The sequence below is a fragment of the Chlorocebus sabaeus genome, chromosome 9 (assembly GCF_047675955.1).
Source record: "Chlorocebus sabaeus isolate Y175 chromosome 9, mChlSab1.0.hap1, whole genome shotgun sequence".
Taxonomy (NCBI): domain Eukaryota; kingdom Metazoa; phylum Chordata; class Mammalia; order Primates; family Cercopithecidae; genus Chlorocebus; species Chlorocebus sabaeus.
In genome coordinates, this window is record NC_132912.1 from 118,806,195 (window position 1) to 118,831,650 (window position 25,456).

The 25,456-nt window shown below is 43.3% G+C and overlaps 1 protein-coding gene across 6 annotated transcripts in view; it reads right to left on the reverse strand.

Annotated features, from left to right (window-relative positions):
• The window catches only part of GFRA1 (GDNF family receptor alpha 1), a 219,338-nt gene that overhangs the window by 89,853 nt on the left and 104,029 nt on the right, over positions 1–25,456 (reverse strand). The window lies entirely within an intron of this gene.

Sequence of the window (25,456 nt, forward strand, 5' to 3'; positions counted from 1 at the left end):
AACACAATTCACTATCTGAGTAGATCCCAGGTTTTATGAGGATAGAAGCATTTACAATTTAGGGGACCCTCTTTAAGAAAAAGAATAGAGAAATTTAAACAGAAAAAAATATGATGTGTTTATAATTGTATATGCTACATCATCAAGTACATCCCTGATAGGAGAACCATATTAGTTCGAGTAATTGTCAATGAGACTAGAATCATTTGCTTATAATTTGTCATATTTAATGATTTAATTTATCTTCCGTAGACAAGCTAATGGCTCTACATTTCAAACTCTGCTTCTCAAGCATCAAGTGTTGGCACCACAGGACACATTCACGTCCCTGTATGACCTCTAATCCTGTTCCTCCATGTCATGTTGCTGGTGAGTCAGAACCATAGACAGTGGGAGTATTCCTGGAAGCCATCCACCACTCCACAGGGACATCTAGCAATAACTTAACAATACATGGAATCACCACACTGTCTTCCACAATGGTTGAGCTAGTTTACAGTCCCACCAACACTGTAAAAGTGTTCCTATTTCTCCACATCCTCTCCAGCACCTGCTGTTTCCTGACTTTTTAATGATCACCATTCTAACTGGTGTGAGATGGTATCTCATTGTGGGTTTGATTTGCATTTCTCTGACGGCCAGTGATGAGCATTTTTTCATGTGTCTGTTGGCTGCATAAATGTCTTCTTTTGAGAAGGGTCTGTTCATATCTTTTGCCCACTTTTTGATGGGTTGTTTGATTTTTTCTTGTAAATTTGTTTAAGTTCTTTGTAGATTCCAGATATTAGCCCTTTGTCAGATAAGTAGATTGCAAAAATTTTCTCCCATTCTGCAGGTTGCCAGTTCACTCTGACGGTAGTTTCTTTTGCTGTGCAGAAGCTCTTTAGTTTAATTAGATCCCATTTGTCAATTTTGGCTTTTGTTGCCATTGCTTTTGGTGTTTTAGACATGAAGTCCTTGCCCATGCCTATGTCCTGAATGGCATTGCCTAGGTTTTCTTCTAGGATTTTTATGGAAGACAGTGAGGCAGTTCCTCAAGGATCTAGAACTAGAAATACCATTTGACCCAGCCATCCCATTACTGCGTATATACCCAAAGGATTATAAATCATGCTGCTATAAAGACACTTGCACACGAATGTTTATTGTGGCACTCTTCACAACAGCAAAGACTTGGAACCAACCCAAATGCCCATCAATTATAGACTGGATTAAGAAAATGTGGCACATATACACCATGGAATACAATGCAGCCATAAAAAAGGATGAGTTCATGTCCTTTGTAGGGACATGGATGAAGCTGGAAACCATCATTCTCAGCAAACTATCACAAGGCAGAAAACCAAACACCGCATGTTCTCACTCACAGGTGGGAATTAAACAATGAGAACACTTGGACACAGGAAGGGGAACATCATACACGGGAGCCTGTTGTGGGGTGGAGGGAAGAGGGAGGGATAGCATTAGGAGATAGACCTAATGTAAATGACGAATTAATGGGTGTAGCAAACCATCATGGCACATGTATACATATGTAACAAACCTGCACGTTGTGCAAATGTACTCTAGAACTTAAAGTATACATACACTAAAAAATAATAATAATAAATACATGAAGTAACTGGGAGCTCTATAACTGTATCCTGCAAACCAAAACCAAATGTATCCCCAACATCAACTGCCCCTTAGCCAGATGCTCACATATCTGAGACCTGTCCAATACTGTTGGACAGCAGGGAACATGGAGAGAAGAAAGCTCAGAGTGAAAAGCGACAGTGATCTTCACCAATTGCAGCTAAAATCTCTGACTTTCGCAAATTTTACAAATTTTTACAAAAACATATATTCGTGTAAATGCACTACAAGAGACTCTCCTAGGGCTTGTGGAAGGGAGGTGCCACAATCTTAAACTTCATTCGCCTCACAGTAAATACACCCCTGGTGATCATGGGATGAAAAAAGATCTGTAGTGATTTATTTATTTTTGTGTGTGTGTATGTGTCAGAAAGAGAGATCAGATGCAAATATGTCAAAATGCTAAGATTTGATAAAGGTGGGCTTGTATATACATTTCTATTATTGTTGTTTACTCTTGTTTGCATATTTGAAATGTTCCATTAAGACGTAGAGATAGAAACAAGAAACAGAAACAGAGACAGAAACAGAGAACACACGGAGTGTGCTTGTGTCCCAAAATCTCCTGGGGAACAGCTGATAGGAGCTCTGCAGACATAGCTTTGAGGGAGGCCTTTGGCCCTAGGGGGAGGGGAGTAGTAGGAGGGGCAGCCTGGCAGATCCTGTGGCAGCTGTCAGTCACCAAAGGTCAAGCACATCTGCATAATTGATTGGAGCTGGTGGTTCACACTGCACCACCGCATCTAAAAGCACGCATGGTGTTGAGTCCTTTTTTTTTTTTTTTTCTGGAAGACACTAGCTTATGCCCCAGCTCTTGACTCCCCATAGAAAGGGCTACCTGTTTTATCAAGAAAAAAGAAAGCGGTAGCGCCTAGTGTGACTCTGTCACCACAAGTCACTTCACGTCAGCTGGCACATGTCAAAGAATGACACAGAAAGCTGCCACCTGCCATCTTCACACAGAGCACATCAAACTTCTTTTTGTAAAACACTTCAACAGCAACCAAGAGAAAATCTCCTTTATGAACCACAGAGCCATCTCTGAGTGAGAGCAGAGGTGAAAGCTCCTTTCCTAGAACTGGAGACAACAGAGGAGGCAGCGACTCTGCAAAAGGTCTCAGGTTAAAAATAGACCCTCCACTATTCTCACTCGCAAACCTCACACACGCTCCTCCCTCAGATATCTGCTTCCTGGGGACCCCAGTGGAGGTGTCAAAAAACCACAGGTGGGTTTTTTTTTTTTTTTGGAATACAAGTTGTAACATTTTCTGCCTAAAATGAAGGACAGTAGGATGTGACAGCTGAGATTATTTTTACTGTGGTTTTATCTAGTGTGAAAACAAAGAACATGTGTATGTGTGCATACATGCGTGTATGTGTCTGTCTGTCTGCATGTGTGTGTGGGTGGGTGGGGGTAGGGACCGTTTTGAGGATTTTGCCTTTTGTCTTCTGGTTTCACCTTACAACACTTTAAAATAGTTACTAAGAATTAAAAACTTTAGGGCCAAATGTGACCTCAGAGAGAATCTAGTCCAACATTCTAATTTAAAGGTGAGGAACAGTAGTTAGCTAGCTAATGGCAGAGTCAGGAGAAGAACCCAGAACTTCTTCCCACAGTTGGAAGCATGTGTGGTGTGCGGTGATTAAGGGTGAAGACTCTCAACAGGACTCCTGGGGCTGTACCCCACTTATGACCCCTGCGCTCATGCAAATGTGGGCAAGTCATTCACCTCTGTGCCTCCATTTCCTCATCCGTGAAATGGGGATATGATAATAACAGTACAAAGCTCAGAGGGTTGTTTCAAGGATTAAATGAGATAATATATGCCTAGCACATAGCAGACGCTAATAGTCTTGGCTGTTGTTAGTTCTATCATTCACCAGTCACTTGCTTCTTCCACCCTGCCAGGACTCCCACGCTCAAAAGACTGTTCCAGAATGAGCTTTACTAGGGGGTGCATATGGACAGCCTCATAAATATAAAACGATCATTTCCATGTGATGGCTTTTTTGAAGTAATTGGCTTTGATCTTAAGAAAAATAATCATTAAACACAAGAAGAAACTTATTCCAGGGCGTGAAGAAAAGAGAAGAAGGATGAGAGAATAAAGAGTTGGCTGAAAGAGAAATGGGACAAGTGAGAAAAATGCAGCTGTATTCTAATGGGATCAATTTTTAACTTGATTCAAATTAAATTTCAAGCACCTTATTTTTTAAAGGAAAGAAATTGTTCTAATAATAAGAGCACACTGGGTCTAAGGACTGTTGCACACATTCAGACAAGGGACTGGCTGGGCACTGTCACCTCCCATATGCCCCACAAGCCTGTGGCAATGAGCAGCGAGTTCTCTGGATCAACTACCTCCAACATTAGACACATCTTTAAAATATGTTTCCAGGATGCTCCTGGAAAATGGGAGATGTTATAGCCAATAATTAAGGATCTCAACATGCTCGAGAATACTTAGGGTATAACAATGAAGTCATTACTCTTTATCTCCTTGAATTCCAAGAAAGCAAGAAATAGCAGCACAATAAAAAATCCTTCATAATGGTTGATTAGAAAATATGTCCGGCGGAAAATCAAGCTCTTTGCACATTAAAAATCCAAATGTGTTAGAGAAACAGGGATTTTCAGCCCCACACAGCTTTAACACAAAAGCTCACATTAATAAGATACAATTTGGATTTGCATTTTTTAATAAGCTAGGGATCAAAGGGAACACATAGCTGAAGGGGGGTTAAGCTGTGTGCAGGCAAACTGCTCACTACACACTGGAGGAAGAAGACACATTCCCCCCTGCAGGAAGACACCTATAATTTTAGAAATATAAAGTCTATTCTTTCGTTAATACATCATTACTGATGAACAATTTCCAAGCATTTTGAATCAGTTCAGGTAGATTTAATCTGCCTGTCTACCTAATGGACTCAGTCTATCTTAATGATACTGATTCCAACGATTTAATTGAGGATATCAATGAAGGAATTGATGTAGGACTTTCCCTCCTATGTCCATTTTAGTTATGTAAAAACAAGTACCAGTCCCTTAATTCCTCAGGCTAGGTAGGATATGAGTGTGGCTTCCTATTCTCAAACCATTATGATTAAAAACAAAACCACTATTATTTTAAAGCTTGAAATCAGGGTCCCAGGGGCTGGGAGAGACTCATACAGAAACTCTCCTTCTTAGTACGTTCCAAGCACTCCACAAAGGATCCCTGGAAGGCAGATGCAGTTATATCCTTCTAGAGCTTAATTATTAGTATTTGCTGATGGCTAACTAAATGTCCAACGTAGTACCAACTCACCACTCTTCATGGATCTTCTTTCGACACTGTTCCTCCATTTTCAAAGCAAGGAAGTGGAGGCCCCGAAAGGCTAAGTGGTAGGGCTGGGATTTGAATTCAGGCAGATGAACACCAGAACTAACCTCTGGGTCTGCTGCATTCCTGAAGGCCTAGTTACTCCTCCTCTCCCACTACCGCCATCCTCCAAGCCCTCCCAATAGTGGTGCTTGGAGTTCAGATGGCGCCTCCTCCTTCCACCCTGATAACCAAGCTTCCTCTAACTAATGTCCTTGCTGTCACACTGCTCTTCCTTAAAGAACAACTCTGGCCCTACTTCATTTCCTTCAGGAGCCTTCCCAGATCAGGCTGGTCATCCTTTTCTGCTGCAGTTCCTGGCCAATATGTGCTCTCTCAGGTGGGAGTCATGGAAATGCTTCTGAGACGTCTCATAGGACGTGCTCCTCTGGGTTTCTGAACAGTCCATGCCTTTCTAAGAACGGTTTCCCACGTAACCGTCTTCCTGTCTGCCCCCAGAATATTCGCCAGTGGCACTTGCGGCTACAGCATTTACCCTGAGATAACTCTGCCATGAAATATCTCGCTTTTATTATTATGTTTGCATCACTCTAGTGTATTGACTTTGGAAACAAAACACATCGTTTTATTTATAGCATTCTGTTTTTAGTAGTGACATTTCCATTTACAAAATATAGTAATTCTCGATTGCTGAAAAATGTCAAATCCTAGAAAATGTAGCATTCCTACACGTGATGTTAACATTGTTCTCGAACAGTTGTTGGCCAAAAATTCATTTGATGAATCTGATTTCTCTGAAATAGACAATTCAGATGATTCAGATGTTAGTTCTGTTTAGCAATAACTCCAAGAACAGCTTTTATATTTTATTTTCACATCAAAAATCAGTCAGATTTGCTTCAGCCTCAAAGAGCATGTTTGTGTACAATTAAATGAGCACTGCAGTGAGCTGCACATTTTTTTTCCCTAAACGAGAAAAAGGGTTAAAGAGCATCCCCTGGGAGTTCTTCCTATGAGCCACATCTGACTAAACTGGGACGTACCACCTGGATCAGTGGAATACTGTTCTCCCAGAAACCTGGTACTGCTACTCTCTGTGAACTGCTTACAGTTAGAACAGATATCAAGGCAAGCACTTGCACAAGCTCCAGATATGCTTTCTGCTCCTAGGTTTCCAGAGACATGCCTGGGTTCTTATTCCTCTCTGTGAATGAAGCAAGTTGGGTTGGTCTCTGTTAGCCGCAATCAAGAAACCAGTGACTAAGAAACATTCCAAGGGGACACTCTGGCAGTTTATGTTAGTGAATTGGTAACAGGAAACCCCTGGCAGAGATGTCAGGAACCCCCACACCTGTTAGAAGGCCAAATGGCGAAGAGGCACCCCACTACATCACAACCACTGACTCTTCTCTTGGGGGGATGTGGCCAATGATCATTAACTAGAGACCAGAGAAGTAACTTTAGTCATTGGATAAAATGGAACTTAAGGAGAGACTTGAATGAAAACATAGATCTGCTAAGGAGTTAAGGGGCTATAAGCTCCCATGGGAAAATAGAGGGAAGAGGGAGAGCTCATGTGGAATTTGCAAATGACATAGAACAGGGCACCAGGAACTGGTGGTTAGCAAGGGGAAGAAGCAGGAGGGTACGCACCACACGGTGAAGACCTGGCAGGCCGTTGGCCTTAAGGATAGCCAATGGCCATTCATTTCTTTGTTTGCTGAGGATCTACTGTGTTCCTGAAACGAGGCATACATTTTAGATACTAGTGGAAGAGAGAAGCCAGGCAAACAAGCAAATAAATAAAAAAGATTCATTTTATGGAAGGAATAATATGATAAATGAGGAGACGACTCCTCTACTCCACTTTAGGGAGAGTAATCAGGGAAGAGCTCCCCAAGAGGTGAGTTGAGAGGTGGGGTGAGTTGAGAGGTGGAATGAGTGGAGGCAAGCCCCAGGGTGGGGTAAAGCTTGGCGATTTGGAGAAATAAGGAAGGAGATTGCTGTGTCTAGAACACAGCGTGTGAGTGGGCAGTGGTAGGAAACCAGGTGGGAAAGGCTGACAGGGCAAGATTAGACACTGAATCATCTGTGTGGAAAGGAGTTTGGATATGATTCTAAGTGCAATGGGAAATCACGATTCGATTCATGTTTTAAAGAGATAAGTTTAATGGATGGGCATGGTGATGTAAGGTGGACCAGAGAAGAAGCAGGAGCACCAGTTTGGAGGGTATTGCAATAAGCCAGTACCCCACACTGTGGAATCACACAGCACCGTCTTCACGACCTTTTAGAAACGTTCACCAGAAAGCACATGCACACTGTGTCCATCTGTTCTTGTGCTGCTGTAAAGAGTACCTGAGACTGGGCTCAGCAAGCTTACAGTCATGGTGGAAGGCAAAGAGGAGCAGGTGGTGTCACATGGTGGGAGTAGGGGCAAGAGGCCTGGCAGGGGGCAGGCACCAGACTCTTAAGCAACCAGATCTCATGTGTACCGAGTGACAACTCACTCATCACCAAGGGGAGGGTACTAAACCATTCATGAGGGATCTGCCCGCCTGACCCAATCACCTCCCACCAGGCCCCACCTCCAATATTGGAAATCACATTTCAACATGCGATTCAGATGGAACAAACATCCAAACCATATCACATGCCCTCTGCAGCAGTTGGATATGCTCCAATTTAAATATCCAAGGAAGTGTCTTTTGTTTTGATGATGTTTCAAACTCACACACATTTGTGACCATGATCACGAGGCAAAGATGTACTGTGAACTTCTTAAAAGAATTTAGGTTTCTTTTACTATGTGCTAAGTTAGATTCGCTAAGCTGATAACATTTTAGTATTCAGCAAGTAATTACTGTTTATTAGGAAGACAGTAGATGACAAGAGCTTTTATTGAGCACTGAACTGTGTGTCAGAGCTGGACTAAGTGTGTTATAAACCTGGTCTTATTTAATGGTTAGTAAAACCAACCATCCATCCATCCATGCATCCATCTATCCATCCATCCATTCATCCATCCAACAAATAAAAACTCCGAGGGGGCCTCCTTATTGTCCCAATTTTATAGATCAAGAAATAGGCTAAGGTAGTTACGGGATTTGTTTAACACTACAAAGCCAGTCATCTATGAAGTTCTAGAGCCAGGAGACTGGCTTTAGAGGTTGGACACGAAGGTTCTCAAATGATGCAGAGACAGAATGAGCTACGCTCTGACTGCTAAACAAAGAATGAAGCATTTCCCAGAGCACCCAGGGTTACCATTTCACTATCCTTCCTCCCTTTATATCCCTGCAGAGTAATAGGCTTTGTCAACTACATCCCACTTAAACCACCCCAGAGTTCCTGACAGGTTGAGTGCTATCTGCTGGTTTAAAAATTAAACCACCATTGCCTTAAGATATCACTTTTTGGCTAGCTTCCATTTATTTGAGAACCCTTTAAAAAGTAGTGGCTCGACCAAGTGTGGAAATAAACTATAGCTTCTAAGAAATGAGAAACTATATTAATGACTTGGAGTAAGCAAAGATTTCTTCAACAAAACACAAAGAATGCCTAGCATAACGGAAAACTGACAAATTGGACTGCATTAAGTAAACAAACTTTTGTTCATCAAATGATACCATTTGAAAAGTGAAAGGCAAGCTACCACGTAGGAGGAGATATTTGTAATACATTTATCTGACAAAGGACTTATATCCAGATTTTATTTTATTGATTTTACTCTATAAATCAATCAGAAAAAGACAAGCAACCCAGTAAAAAAAAATAAACAAACAATAAGCAAAGCACTCAAACATGCACTCAAACAAACAAAAGAGAACATTTAAATGGACAAAGAAACATACAGAAAGGTGCTTAACATCATTAGTCATCAGGGAAATGCAAAAATAAAACCACAGTGAGATACCACCACACACCCACCAAGATGGCTAAAATGAAGAGACAAAAACAAACATGAGTATGATACTGTAAGTCCGTCCGTCACTCTTACAATCTGCTGGTGGGCGTGTCAACTGGTAAATCACTTCGGAAGTCTAAACCGTTTGGCAGTACTAAAGCTGAATATAAGCATTATCTTACGACCTAGCAATTTTACTCAACAGGAATGTGTCTATGTATTCACCAAAAGACACAAACAAGAATTTTCATTGCTCCTTGATTTATAGCCCCAAACTGGATACGACAAAATATCCAACTGTAGAAAGGATAAACTGCAATGTAGTCATATGATAGAAAAATATACAGCAATTAAAATTAACAAACTATCACTACATGCAACAATATGGCTGAGTCCTATGAACTCATGTTGGGCAAAAGAAGCGAGTCTCAAAAAGTATATATTTTATTATTCCATTTATATAAAGTTCAAACAGGCAAACTTAATCCATGCGACAGAAGGCAGAATGGTGGCTACCTCTGTGGGGAAAGTGACTAGAAGGAGTTAGGAGGGTGCTTCTGGATCCTGGTCATGATTTATTTCTCCACTGGGTGGGCTTCAATAGCTGTGTTCACTTTGTAAAATTGCATCTAGCTGTATAGTTATGATTTGTTCACTATTCTGTGAATGGCAATGAAAGTTAACTTTAAAAATAGTGACTCCTAATGCCTTCACCACAAGCCATTTTTGAGCACCTACAGTAGACCAGGTCCTAGGCTGGCACAGAGAGGAATGGGGATCTGCCTATACACAAGACCAGGTCCCGGCGAGAGTGGACCTTCCAGCTTTGAGGTCTCTGCGCCTCCGCGCTCTTGGCCACTGCTGACTCGTCAGTGGAGATGATTCCATGCATAGGGAGCCCCTCCTCAAAGGAACCCTGCTAGGGCTTCTTCAGAAAATACAATCGACTGCTTGAGACCTTACATACTTTCTGGAGGAGGGTATTTATGTATCACATATATTAAAAGTAAAGCAAAAATCCTTGCCATTTTTAGCCCCATTTAAAAATAATGATACTGTGAATAGCTTTCCAGAACTCTAATGTGTCAAGAACTTTATCTCATTTAATACTCACGACAATCCTGTGGTTATGTATTATAATTCCCATATTAAAAATAGGGAAATAGATTTAAAATAGGCAAAATAACTTGCCAAGGTCACCAAGCTGATGACTGGCAGAGCAAAATTACTTCATCCAGTCTCCTGGGCTCTCAAACCCTGTTAGCAATTAACAGAGCCATTCCAAACACAGCCACATACCCTCCCTCTAAATCTTCCCCCTCTAGTGGAGGGAAGGAAGAGGCAAGCAGCTGACGCCACCTGTCACCTGTTTTTCCTCATAGGGTGCTGACAGAAGGTCCGAAGATGAAAATGATTTGCTGCAAGTCACCTGAAAGCAGCTAGAGAAGGCCTCAAGGAAAATGAAGGCTTGTCTCCCACAACCCAGAACTGATACATATCAATGGAATTTTTTACAATTATAAAATATGATTGTACATATCGCCACAAAATTAGTCCATTTCTCTGAGCACCTTTTATCCTTAAAGCACGGTCAGGTTCAGCAAAACATGGTAACAAAGGCAAAGCTTGGAAACCAATGCTGAGGAAAATGGCAAGGAGCACAATTATTTTCCTAGTGCCTCATGAAAAATGGAAGGTTTGGCTGTTGGGGTATACACAGCTCCTCTCTGTGCCACCAAATCATTACGCTGGACACATGCCGGAGCCACAGGCAGTGCCAGAGACAGAGATGTTTATGGGCTTGGTGAAAAATAGATGGTTGTAAAACCAACTCTGCTTTATGAATCTGGCCAGTTAGAGAGGGAGAAGCCTTCTCCCGGGACAGGCTCTCCAGCACACCGACCAAAAGCAAACGCTAGCAAACAAAGAAGGCCACGATCTGTCCTGTGCAGGCCTGAGTGGCCCATGTGAATCAGCCTCACTTGGAGCAGGTACCGAAGAAGACAACATTTCCATTCAGAAATGGGCCTCTTTCACCACTGAAAGGAGGCAACACAAAGCTCCAATCAAAACAAGCAAAACTGTGTGCTCCTAAAAGCAGGGAACAGAGCCATCGCTTTCTGAATTCTCCTTGGTTAGAGATTCTAGATGGTAGATTGGGAAGGACAACACAAGAATATTCCTTTGAATGAGAATAATCTATCACCACTACATCAATCTGATTAATGTAATAGGATCATTTCGAAAGGAGGAAATGACAGGTCATTAGGAGGAATTTCAAATGAAGTTATGGGTTTAAATGCTTTTCTTCAGTTTTGTAAAGAATTTAAACAGATTTTTATTTTGCATGTTTCATTCAGGGAACAAATGATATTTACATGTTTTTACAAACCTTTCATGTACCCCAAACAACGTGGAGGCCTGAATTCCGGAGTACAACTAGAACTGCTTCAAAAATCTGTTTTGCCCCAACATGGCCCATGCAATGTGTTTCTGGTTCAGCCAAACATGTTATCCATCCCCACTCATTCTTTATTTATCATATTCAGTGATAAAACAAACACCTCAATTCCAGGTTGTTTATAAAATAGTCTGATAATCTGATTCCAATTAAATGGTGAAGATCTACAATAAGAATATTCGGCTGATAAAAGCGGCAAATGGAAAGGTTAAGTTGATATTCTGCATTTAATCTGTGCTATTGTGGAAGGAAAACCCAATTAGAGATGATATTTCATTGCAGGCTTTACACTGTTTCCCTTTTGTTCTTTAATTTGAGCTGTACCCATTGTGTTTCCAAACTAGGTGGAGGGTTCATTATCTCCTCCCCCAGCGCATGGCAAGGGGGTGCCCTTGTTTATAAATTTAACATTGCCAATGCCAGCTAATTATAACTAGCTACTCTCAACTGCCGAAATAACTCCTTTGCAGAGTCTAGCAACAGAGCTGTCTTCAAATGATCAGACAACAATGGACTCAGCTGCAACCCGCATTGCTCTCCCAGATACAATAAGGTGGGAACTCAGTGAAAAGGTGCTTTTAAACATTAAGAATTTAAAGGAAAGGTTAATCCAAACATTTCCTCTGGCATTAGCTCTCTGGGCACCATTTGTGAGTGGACAGTGAAGTCTGGAAGTAGAACATTTGGAAGTCATTTATTGAGGAAATGCTGCTGGCTGACTTGAAATCAAATTGTCTTCAATGTCTATGCCAAAGTAGAATTTTAATGACTTCTTTTAAGGGCCCAATACTCAAAAGCTGCTAGATCTGGGTATCAAATGTCCAGAAGGGGCAGACACGCTGCTGATCGCACTTTGTGGAACCAGCTGCTTGGCAATGCTTCGGCATACCCAGCACACCAGCAGTCCGGTGACTGGTAGCTAAAGGCACCATCCTACCCACCACAATACCCATGAATCCATGCCTTCCAGCCCCTCAGAAGGGATAGAGTTCTCTGTTCATTCAAGCCTTCATGCTTCCGAATATGCTGTCCCTATGCCTTGAACATCTCCAGGTAATTTCCTATTCATCCTTGAAGAAAGAAGCATCCCCCGCCTCTCCTCACCAATCTGCCCTCTCCTCCCACGAAACTCCTCCTCCCCCTCCTGTGCACAACACCATCACATGGTCAGTGGTACTTGTCACAGTATCTGTTCACATGAATTGAATGTGAAATTGGGAGTTCCTCGCTATAGAACTACCTTAGTAAGCTTTCTATTTCCAGCACTGTATACAATGAACGACAGCCTGACAGAGGAATAAAGGAATGAATGAATGAACTGCCATTGTCCAATTTTTTGTCCTGAACCTCAGAGCTGGTGATTGGATGAGAGGAGCATCTCTTAGATGCTCTGATGGTCCCCTGGCTTTGCACAAACACTGCAATGTGAATACACAAAAGTCCTCCATTCCTTACTCTGTAAGCCTGGTGGGTCAGAAGACTTCCTTGTAGGAATGTTCCTGGTCTCTGGGTTAATCTCACTATCTAGTCCTAGTGGTACAGGAAGTTGTCATTCCTACTTCCTCAGGAATAGTCCCTGAACTGTGTTGATGCGGACCTCCCATCAGATCACTTCCCCTCACCAGCAAAGGCAGTAAGATGTTCTCTGCAAAGAGTACATGGCCATGCGGCTGGAAAGCGGAATCATTATTCCTGGTTGGCAAGCTGCCCAGAAGGCAATTTAGTGAGAGTCGCCCCAGGATTGAAGGTTTCCCTGCTGCCAGGATCACCAAGTACATAAAGAAAATATACAATTATAAATAGATTGTAAGCTCCATGAGGGCTGGCACTGTGGATGGGCATAGTGCCTAGCTCAAAAGATACTTGTTGAGTGAATGAATGAATGATTCAGGAAAAAAATCTTAGGAAAGGGTAGAAAAGCTGGCTTCCCCATTTTATTCATGAGGAAACTCTGTATGCCCAGAGATATGGCTCTATGCAACCTAGAATTACACTTCAAGCCTCCGGTGGAAGGTCAGGAGGGGGAAGGCCGTGGAGTGTGGAGTAAGGTCCAGTCCACAGGAAGGGATACCATTATTCCAGAGAAAAAGCCACCAGTGCTGGGAGGACATGATCAGCCTGGGAACAGTGATGTCTAGCCACTACTCAGCAGGATGCTGGAAGCCACCACGAACAAGGAAGTCATGGAGGTTCTCCCCACTGCAAGAGGCACTCACAGTGAGCAAAACAATGAGGTGTTCTGTGGAAAGCTAGAGCCCAGTACCAGAGGGGGTCACCCTGGCTGCAAGGGCAGTGGGTGCCAAGGCAAGCTTACAGGGGCACAGGGACAGCGCTGTCAGCAGCACTGAGGCCTCAACACAGTCTCAGCCCCTGTGAGGCATGCACATGGTCCTTCCAATCACGGCACACAGACTGGACCCCTGGTTCTCACCAAATGCAGGGGCAACCCATCCTCCACAGAAGAGGCTTTGCGTTTGAAGGAAATGGTGTATTGCCATCCTCTAAGTCATCAGGCGTGATACAGTCACATTTTTTACAAAAGTGTGAACATGCATCCTGGCTATATTCAACTATGGACAATCCAACTAAGGACCAAAGTCAGTGAGTAGGGACCAAAACATAAACCAGTTTCTCACCTGACTTCAGAGTTACTAAAGTCAGGATCCCTAGTAGACAACTTCAGTTACCTTCTGACCCTACCTCTCTGAGGAGGGCAGTGTCTTCAGGACCCCACACTGGCCCAGCTTGTTCTAGTCTCATCTCTTCCCTAACCCAGAAGTTCCCAAGTGTGTCCCTTGGAACTGAATAAAGAGGTCACTGGATCATTCTGGTTTAAAGAAAGCTTAGCACTTTTCATCACTGCAGAACTTGTTGGAGCCTTTATATGCGCCCATGTAGTGGATCCTCATGCAGGCCACACTATGCTGTCTGCTGTGTTCCCCACTCTTACTTCACAGGACAGGGGAAGTACTGATCTGATGCCACACACAGAGCTTAGTGTCAGGGTGTCCCCACAGCAAGGCCCTCATTTCAAAGTGTAAAGTTCAGTGTTTCCTGGGCCCTGGCTCTGGCTGTGAATGCGGAGGGCTGGCTGGAAATGAGCACTCTGACCTTGCACTACACCCTGCACCGCTTTTGTTAGGTTCATGGCCCTCCATGAACAAGTGAAGTGGGAGACTGTGGCTGCACAGGAGACTGAGGCCAGAAGCCCTGCGGTGTGCGGGCCACAGGTAACTACACACAGAGGTTTGAAGGGACAGCACATCCTCCTTGTCTTCCCACCCATCAGAGCTGCCCTTAGGTCAATTCAGAAAACAAAATGTGAAGACCACCTATCATTCCACAGCTTATCAATCATATAAAATGGTCACTAATCCCACCTCCTACTGATAACTGAACCATAAGGATTCCAATAGACAGAAGTTCTTTTCTTTACAAAAACAAAATCACGTGAAATTTACTTTTTCTTCACTAACCAGTATATCAGGGACATTTTTCCTGGACAACATATAAAACTGCCTCATCCATGCTATCAGCTTCATTCGAATCCATTGTGAGAAACTGTCATTTATTCCCCAGTCTCCTATTGCAGGATATAAAAGCCTTTTGGTTTTTGTCTTTTGGTTTTTATTATTAGTTGTTACAAATAATGTGGCAGGAAACATTCGGGAATTTATGTCTTTATGTACCACATTTCTGCACACTAAATTCCTAGAAACAGTACTACAGAGTCAAAGGAAAGATATTTTTAATTTCAAAAGATATTGTCAAATTATACTCCAAAACTCCTATAACTATTTTACATTCCCACCAACATGACAAAAGAAGGGTGCTTAGCACTTTCCCGTAATAGTTATTTCGGTATATGTCTTTTTCTGCAATCAGTCAGAAAATGCCCCGAAGGCAGCAAACATCACTTATCCATCTCTGTGTATTCACGTCCTTGGTATTTCGTCTCACTCACAGTAGATGCTCAAGGAATATTTGCTGAATGAATGTCAGTAAGAAATCATTAGACATCATTCAAGTGCCTGGGATGAAACCATAATCCACAAGCAATAAACTAAGATCCAGTGTTATACAACATGACAAAGGCATACAATTATCTGCAAGAATAACTGTCCTAAATGGGTTGGAGATCAATGACCAATTAATGGGCAATATAAGTTTCACAAAAGGATGTATTGCCTTTAACAAATCATGCATCTAGACAACCCCCAAGTGGCGGGGACCACCAGGCACACAGCCATGAATACATCTGGATATCCGCTCACACGCCACATCCAATTCTACGCAAGCCAGTGTGGGTTCCTCAACTACTTAGAAAGGAGGGCACCTGTCAATAACAACAATAAATTATTAATTCTTGGGTTACAGGATCTTAATTTACTGCTGAACTCCTCAAAGGAAATCCATGCAAAAGTAGAAACCAGGACGTACTCCTTTCTCAGGAGAATTCTGGGCAAGATGGTCTCATGCAGCCAGAGAGATCAGATGGCTTCCAACCTGGAGGAGGAGACTGGGAGGCAGAACTCAGGAGCAGAAATCAGAGTTGGGATGCCAACTGGGAGGTGAGACGTGAGCCCTGGTGCTGGGATTCATCTGTGAGGGTGACTGGATAGAGAGGAGGACTAGGACAGGCATCTTTAAGCACAGTCTGGGAAGCAGATGCTCCATAATTTTTCAAAACTCTAGACTTTCTCCGTGTGGTCACTGGAAGGTCAGTTCTCCAGCCCAGTGCTTCTGCCCCAACACACAGTATTTGATGTGCTATGTTTTTCCAAGATCCTCACTTTCTAACTCCCAAATATGGAGATTCTCATTTATGATGAGGTCCACCATGTTCTGCAAGAACCAATTTGGAAGCAGCAGCGTCTCCATAATAAAAAGAACATGGGAAGCTTCTTACATCAAAAAGGAAGTTGACGACAACTTTGACATGAAAATGTATACTCTATTGATATGGTTTGGCTGTGTCCCCACTCAAATCTCACCTTGAATTGGAATAATCCCCACATGTCAAGGGTGGGGCCAGGTGGAGAAAATTGAGTCATGGGGGCAGGGGCGGTTTCCCCCATACTGTTCTCTTGGTAGTGAGTAAGTCTCATGAGATATGATGGTTTTATATATGGGAGTTCCCCTACACAAGCTCTCTTGCTTGCCACCATGAAAGACGTCCCTTTGTTCTGCCTTCATCTGCCATGATTGTGAGGCTCCGCCAGCCATGTGGAACTGTGAGTCTGTTAAAGTTCTTTCCTTTATAAATTACTCAGTCTGGGCTATGTTTTTATTAGCAGTGTGAAAACAGATGAATACACCTATATATAATTTCACTGCCATTTGTGCAAAAGAAAAAATTATAGGCCAATGTTCAAATGGGCCACTTGGCCCTGTACAAACAAGAAGCACCATTTATGGCCATTTATAACATTGAGAATTATTTCAGGCTCCAATCTCAGATAATAACCCCCTTGCTGGGAAGAGGATAGTCTTCCAGAATGTTTTCTATTTGCCAGCTCTTTTTCAAGCTCAAGCTCTCTGAACAACATTCTCTTTCCTGACTTTGTTTGCTGGAATTTTCCCAAGTGCAGCCCACATCATGTTTCATCAGCTCTCCCAGAATCTAAAAGGCACCAAGACTGGGTTCATCAGCAGTAGTTGGACCTGGAGGCAGCCGAGCCAGCCCTGATTTGACCCATATCATGGATCTAAGCAGGCAGCATCAAGCTGGAGAAGAGTCAGGGACCAGAGTCTAGGGAGAAAGAGACCAGCGATCTGAAAGGACCCACAAGAGCATTAACTAGTCTTAGAATCTAGGGGATGTATCTCTCCACAGGCCAAAGCCACGTTAATGGTGGTCATGGGGTGGTTGGAGGACTGGGGCCTCCCCAACCACCTCTCCAAGCAGTACTCGCATTCTTGGCAGGACTTCCCACCCTCAACTGGCTCTGGGGTCCCTTCTTGCCATGCTTCCGTGATCAGGCCTTACAGGTTCCTCTGCAAAGAGGTTCATCTGTGGAGGCTCTGGAGCCTGTGAATGTACAGGGTTGCATGTGCACATACATATGCACTCAGACACTGTACTTAATGGAGGAGCTCACAGCCAAAAATCCATGTTGAAAACTTTCCACTAATAAGACAGATTTTTAAAAAGACAATTATACATTGTTCCAAAGAACTTTGTCTTGTGATGATTGCACAACCTTATGAATATATTTAAAAACCATTTTAAAGGGTGGACTCTATGGTATGTAGATGATATCTCAGTATAAAAGAAAGAAAGAAAGAAAAAAGGACTGTGACTTAGAAAAAAGTCCTTGCAAGAGCTGTGCCTGCCTTTGGTAGATGAGCAATATGTCTTGAGTCACAAGGACAGATTTGGGCTCTCAGTCGCCTGTCTGAACATATACCTGCATGCTGAACAGGATGGGAAGACAACACCTCATTCTCTGTAACAGTCACATGTGCTGCTGACCATTGTAATGTCACATGCTGCTGCTGGCAGGCGACCCCTGGTCCACAGTGTGGGAAAGGCCACCTGCCTCGCTCTTAATCACCCCAGGCCTGGATGAGGAAAATCGATGTAATGACCCATAAGAGGAATCTGTTCATAAAGAAGGTCACGAAACACCTCTAGTTATTCTCTGGCTCTAAGGAAAGAAAATACCATAAAAATCTATAGGTAGGGCATAACCCCATGCTCCATTAACACACATGATTTGGGGAGGAAAAAGACTCATGGGTGCTCATGCCAACATTTTCTTCCTCATTCCTGTCCACACCAAGTGCTCACATGCCATGCACTTACTCAAGAAACACCAGAAGCCAAAGCATAGCTCGACATTGCAAACAAGCCTTTTTGTTCTCAATCCATTGAAGACGTTGTTGGGAAACAATTTATCCACAGACTCAGATTTCCAGCATCCCTGTGGTGCCTTCAAGGCCCATTTCTTCTTGGGCTGTCAGGTGCTAAGTGCAAACTCCAAGCAGCATCTTGAAATTCATGCAAATTCATGAATAAATACAACTTGCTCATTGGAAGCATGCCTTCACCTTTCCCACGAGGCCACCATCCCCGCGGGCTGTGCTGCAGTCACTCCCCCAGCATGGGGTGACCTGCAGCAGGGCCACAGACCCAAAGCACACAGTCCCCGCTCGCACAGCCTGGTCTTTAGCTTCCCTTTTCAGAGTGGAACGCACACGGTAAGTCTGTGAGCCACCGAGGGAGGGGATCTGGATGAGCCATAAGGTCACACTCTCCACCAATGCTGGCCACACATTTCCTCCCCATTGTTCCACTCATTGAGGGGTTCTAACTTGAGTGAACCTCCAAAGGTCTGTGTCCCCAAGTTTGATCTGTCTGTCCCACCACAAGGAGATGTTAGACATGGGATGCCATCAGACATTGTGCAATGTCAGGAAGTCCTTGCTGGATATGCTTCATAAATGCTCCCATCGAACCCCTTGGTGCTTCCTTCGTGCTGACACCATTCCCACTCCCAAAGAGGCCTGTGGCAGCAGTAGGTCAGGAGATCCCTAAGGGAACCAGCAAAGGACGGCCACTCTTCTCAGTCCTTCTCCAATGTCACACAGGCCCTGCTTGCCACAGATGGAATGCTGGCTAACTCAAGCTGACAAGCCCACAGACTAGACTTTACTGGATGGCCTTCATACCCCAACTCCTCATTGCTGGATGTCTCAATGTTCTGTATGAATTAACAGCAAGACATAACCTGCGGCATCCTACCATTCACCGGGTTTAAAAATTAGCAGTACTAGACAAGTTCTGCATTTTCCTAAACAGAAAAAAACAACAATCCAACACTAACCTCCAAAATCTCATATTGTTTTGCTTTTCAGTTTTTGTGTAACCAATTAGTCTCTTTTGTGCTCTTGATCCTGCTTTGGTTTGGGTAAGAGTGAACAGCATTTGAAATGAAGGCATTGTTTATTCACAAATCGAATAAGCTCCGGGCAGCTGCCCCAGTGGCTTCCTCATTCAGCTAAATTAATGCCCAAGGCCTCAGGGTGAACAGTCTTCTGGAGAGAACGTGGGCATTCATTTTCGGATTCTCATTCAGTGTTGGGTCTTTTAATGCCAGATCCTATTTAATATACTTGTGTTATGTTAAACTGTGTGCAAATTTATTCTATGGACTACTTGACAGAATTCATACTATTAAAGTCACATATGATTTGCACTTGAAAAATAAGGTCTTTACTTCACTTTAGCAGCAACCCAGTGTTGCCTTTAGTGGAATTTAAGCCCTACCGGACCCTGCCATCCCTCTGAAGCCAGCCCTCATTTTCTTATTTTCTTTCTAGTCGGAGAGGTCACTGCAAAGTATTGCAGGCATTCTGTCCTCCACCTGTGAAACCATTTATACAATTTTTAAAATAAGTTTTTCATAATAACTGTTGCTCTTTTTAAGTATGTAACCAGCACTCCTTTCCAATATTGTGCCTTCTCATTCCACCTTGCAAGGGACAGGTAGTTCTTAATAATGTGTTATTGGATTTCAGAACTATCCTTCAGACTTTGTATTCTCTGGAAACATGGAGCTTCTAAGAGCTTTGGGTCCTGAAATCTCGGAGTCTGAGGTGAATTTTGAATCAAGCAGAAACTCAGTGTCTTCAGCAATTCTATCTTAAGTTTGATTCTGCCTTTAACACGTTCTAGTCCCCAAACACAGCTCAGGAATGCTCAAAACAGCAGCCACACATGGAGACTGTGTGGCGACATTTTGTCTCCATCTCTCAACTATTCTCCCCGTATTGTGGATAATAAGAAGTTACTTCCATATGTTTGAAAGGTTGGGTCCATTTCTCTCCTTATAAAACTGAGGCTGTCCCAAGGGAAAAACTCTTATTCAAGCACAGGGCCAGGCTATAACTCACATGAAACTTACTTCCTGTTCTCTCACATAATAATGTAGATCAGCTACCCAATCACGGACATAAACAGCATTTCCCTTGGTCCCTGAAATCACTTCCAATCAGAAATCAACCTGGTAAATTGTGGTTACTCTCAAAGCTCAAGAAACCCTGGCCCTCACCGTGTACTTAGGAGGTTTCTAGTTGTTCTGCCTTGGTGTCTCTGTCTCTCTCTCTCACACACACACACACACACACACACTCACTCACAAGAGAGAAACTCACATTCTCTCTCATGAGGGAAAGAGAGACACAGAGAGGGGGGTAGCGAGGAGAGGTAAACAGGACCTTGTGGTGATGTATTTTTATTTTATTCTGTTTTTTACTTTTAAGTTCAAGGGTACAAGTGCATGTTTGTTACACAGACAAACTTGTGTCATGGGGGATTGTTGTACAGATTATTTCATCACCCAGGTATTAAGCCTAGTATCCATTGGTTATTTTTTCTGATCTTCTCCCTCTTCTCACCCTCCACCCTCTAAAAGGTCCCATTGTGTGTTGTTCCCCTCTATGTGTCTCCCACTTACAAGTGAGAGCATGCGGTATTTGGTTTTCTGTTCCTGCATTCGTTTACTAAGGATAATGGCCTCCAGCTCCATCCATGCCCCTTCAAACGACGTGATCTCAGTCTTGTTTATGGGTGCATAATATTCCATGGTGTATGTGTACAACATTTTCTTTATCCAGTCTATCACTGATGGGCATCTGGGTTGATTCCATGTCTTTGCTATGGTAAATAGTGCTGCAGTGAACATAAACATGCATGTGTCTTTATGGGAGAATGATTTATATTCCTTTGGGTACATACCCAGTAGTGGGAATGTTGAGTCAAATGGTATTTTTGTCTTTAGTTGTTTGAGGAGTCACTGCACTGTCTTCCACATTGGCTGAACTAATTTATCTTGTGGCTATTTAAATCCACTACACCACTGCTCCTGGGTCTACAACCGTTCCGTGGGACCACTTCTCTTCTCTCTTGCCTCTTCATCAAATCTCTGTCCAAAATGTTTTCTTCTGGGCATAAACACATTCGGATCTCCTTTTCCCAAAAACGCCTTCCCCTGGCCCCCACAGCCTCTACTATGTGACCCTGAGCCTCAGTCTTACTGTGAATGCCATCCCACTGCCAAGTGTCTTCTATCACACCCTAAGGAGGCTCCAGTGCACTTCAGTCTCCTTTCCTCCCCTGCCAGTTCCTCCCACTCCTTAAACTCTGATTCCAGCCAAAACATGGAACTCCCTCCCTTGAAGGATCCCAACAATCTTCTTAATCTCAAATCCAACTGTGTCTTCTTGAGCCATATTTTCTTTGACCTTTAAATAGCAGAAGAACTTCCTCCCCAACATCAGACTTTCAAGGTTTTCCTAATTTGCCAATGGCCCCAAAAGCCTTTCCCAAATGAATACTTCCCAGGACTCAAACTTATCCTCCCATCACCAATGATTTAAATCCTCCCCAGCACTGCAGGTGGGGCTCCAAGAGGCCTTCGCTTTGCCCCTTCATATTTTCTCCTCGGAACAACTCTAACATATGGTCTGGCATAAGCCTCCTACTTTCTCCTTGATGGTGATCCCTAGTTTCATCTCTCTCGGGCCAGATCCTAAGCTTATGGAGGGTGAAGACTGTCTCAATCCTGTTAAAATCCCTATGGGTTGGGCCCAATGCCTGGTATGTAATGTCTGCAGAAGGCCAAATGAGTTCCTTTCCAAAATGAGTTGTAACCAAAGTCCTTTTTTTTCCTTCCCAGTTTCTGCATTAGACTCTCACTCGGCACAAGCCAAAGACCAAAACTCTCAGTTTTAATGTGCAGAATAGTCCAGAGAGCCTGACTTTTAAAATAGAGGTCCCCGGACTCCAACCTTAGATATTCTCAAGTTGCAGGTCTAGGGAGGATCACAGGAGAGAACATTTTTATCAAGCATTCTAAGTGACCAGGACACAACCTGAGGAATGCTGCTTTACATCCATGATCCTCAAAGAAGCACTGCTATGAAATACTCAGGAGAGTCAGGCTTCATGTCAAGTGCAAAATCCACTCCTGATTCATGAAATCTTAAATTGTTAAGAGTCCATATGATGGATTTTGGGGACTTGGTGGGGAAGGTTGGGAGGAGGGTGAGGGATATAAACAACACACTGGGTACAGCGTACACTGCTTCGGTGATGGGTGCACTAAAATCTCAGAATTCACTGCTATAAAATTCATCAATGCAACCCTAAACCACTTGTATCCTATTAAAATAATAAATAATACATAAATAAGAGTCAGTGGTTCAAACCTTCAAAACCCAGTGAAATTTTTTATTTTAGGTCAGACAGGCAAGCGTGATTGTCATTCAACAATTATTTATTGAGGACCTACTAAGTACAAGGCACTGCTCTAGGTTCTTGGAATAGGGCAGTGAATTACACAGACAAAGCAGAAATGTCTGCCTTCCTGGGGTTTGCCTTCTGAAAGAGCTGCCCTCTCCCGCTACCATGTTACCATTAAGATAGGGTTCAAAAGAAGATTGAGCAAGGCAGGGAAAAATCATCTCCTGCAGTTTCCCATGCGATCAAAACAGAGTTTCCATAGCATGTGTAAACCAGTTCCCATGCTGGGTGGTCCTGGCCCAGAGTCCTTCTGGGTCAGCTATTTCCTTCTGCAACTGTATACCTGCTGTTGTGTCACTCTGCAGGCCTGGGCTCACTCCACTTGCTCATCAGGCAACAGGAGGAAGGGTATCGTGCTGGTCTGTTGAATTAAATACTCAAGCTCCCTTCAGGTGGATCATGGCCAGTGGGAAAGAAGGGCCAGTCTTGGGGGGCTGAACAAGAAATTCTTTTAGGGCCCCCAAAGAGCTTCCCCTTCTCACCGTCTGTCCAGCAGAGGCCGTGGGCTCTGCTGAATATTTCATATGTACTGTCTGCTGCTAGGATTGTTTTATTCATCATTAGTTTTATTTTATCCAACCGTTTCTTGAAGCCATCTGCATCCAGCATGCAGATTATACTCATACCAGATTTTCTTTCAAATATAAAACCCACAATGAACTCTGCTATATAAACAATTTCTCAGTACTTCAGATAACTTTAATAGCTTCTCTTTGAAAACAAAACCCTTAGTGATATTTAGACATGGGTTCCAGATAGGGCAGTTAAGTATACCTTGCCCCTGGGAAGTTTCTCTGCAGCAAGGGAAGTGGGCTGGGCCCCATCCCCTCCGTCACCTCCCACTGATTTCCCTCATCACCCCTGAGGGATGATGCCTCCAACTCCAGGATACAGGACTAACTTCAGGGCCACTTGCCAAGAGGGACCACTGTCTTTATGGGACAAGAATCTGACAAACTCAACCAGTGCCCCTAAGAACATCAAGATCCCCTGACTTGATCTTAAATGTTAAAACATAAACTAAAAAGTACCTTCCCCCAAAGCTGATCCTAATCATTTTGATATGAACAGGAGGCAGGGAAATACTAGGTAGAAGATGGTGGGGTCCCTGGCGAGGGCTCCACCCTCAAGCTGGACCTGCAGCCCTAAACAAGAACTTCACATCCCTGTTTTCTCCCCGAATGTTGACTTTTGGCCCATCAAGGTCCATATCCTGTGCCCATAAAAACCGAAAGCTCCACTGGCAGAGGAGCAGAATGCTGTGGCAGAAAAGGAGAGAAGAGAAGAAGTGTCCAAACATCAAGAGGAGAAGAGGCAGTTGGACAGCAGAGACTACAGTCACAGAGTTTGGCCAAGGTCAGTTGGAGAAGAGTTCTGTCCCCAGCCGAACTCCAGGGAAGATTATCTTCGCACTCCATCCCCTTTCCAGCTCCCCATCCCACTGAAAGTCACTTCCACCACTCAATAAAATCTCCACATTCACCATCCTTTAAGTCCATGTCACCTCATTCCTCTTGGGCACTGGACAAGGACCCAGGTGCAGGTGCAAGAAGCTGTCACAGTGACCCTCCACTGAGCTGTTTAACACTTAGCCATCCACAGACAGCACATGCTAAAAGAGCACTGATTATAAAACACACCCTCTGGGGCTCCAGAGGTTGCTGGCAACCCCTAGACATTGCTGTGGGCTGGTAAGGGGGTTTGTTCCTGCCGGTGCCCAGAGGCACTCGCCCCAGTTCCTGCACCCACTCACCTGCATGCACCACCCACCATAAGGGGTTTGAGCACACGTAAGCAGCTGAGCAAATGAGCCACCCCTGTTGCAAGTCCCACCAGAGGGTCAAGGGAGCTCTCCTGTCTCAATTGCTAATCAAAGGCCTCCTATGAGCAACATTGAAGTTTAGGACAGGAAGAGAGTCACCACAACGGTTATCTGCTATGTGCTGCTGAGCCTGTCTTGATAGGAATTCAACTAAAAGGACAAATCCAAGGAGAATTCTTAACATGTTTTAATCATCTACTAGTTGTGTGGCATTGAAAAGGAGGTGGGGCAGTCAACTCCATTCTCTCTCTGGGTTACACTGCTCACAAATATCTTCTCTTTACTTTCAAGTTTTCTATTGAGATAATTCATGTAAAATGCCTGGAATATGACCGGGTGTCATACCTACTCAACAGATGGTGTTTCAATTTGCTCTTCTAAATTTCTGTGTTTTGGACCAAACCAAAGGAAACCTATACCCTACTTGTTACTGAGTAATGGAGCAAAAGTCTCTTTGGACTCCCTTTTCCCCTTTGAGCATTCAAAATACAGGCTCCCTACCCCATGACTTTTCATGGAAATTTATTCACATTCATTAAGGCTTTGGGAATTTTGAATTAATAACTCAGGGAAGCTCAGATTCAATTCTCCAATAGGCCTCCGCTTTTTTTTTTAACCTGATCTTAATAAATCAAATAAAATAACCCACACTGTTTATGTAAATGTAAACCTACTGGTTCATAAAAGTAGGCTCAGATAAGCGAGAAAACCCCAAGAGTTTAGACCAGACAAAGAACTTCCCCTGAAAGCTTATCTGTTCTCCAGGGGCCTTGATTTCAACAGCTGCTGTAACCTCCTGTCTAAAAATCCTGGTAGAATACATTTGGAATTTTCAATATTCACAGGACACATCCTTTTGCTAACACATCCCAGCCAGGTCTCCAAAGTCACCCTCACAGTATTTGCAGGCTAATCTTTCTACATTTACTTATAAAAGCTGTCAATTAGGAAAACCTCTCTCTCTGACAGTCAGGAACTGCATCCTATTTTCATGTAC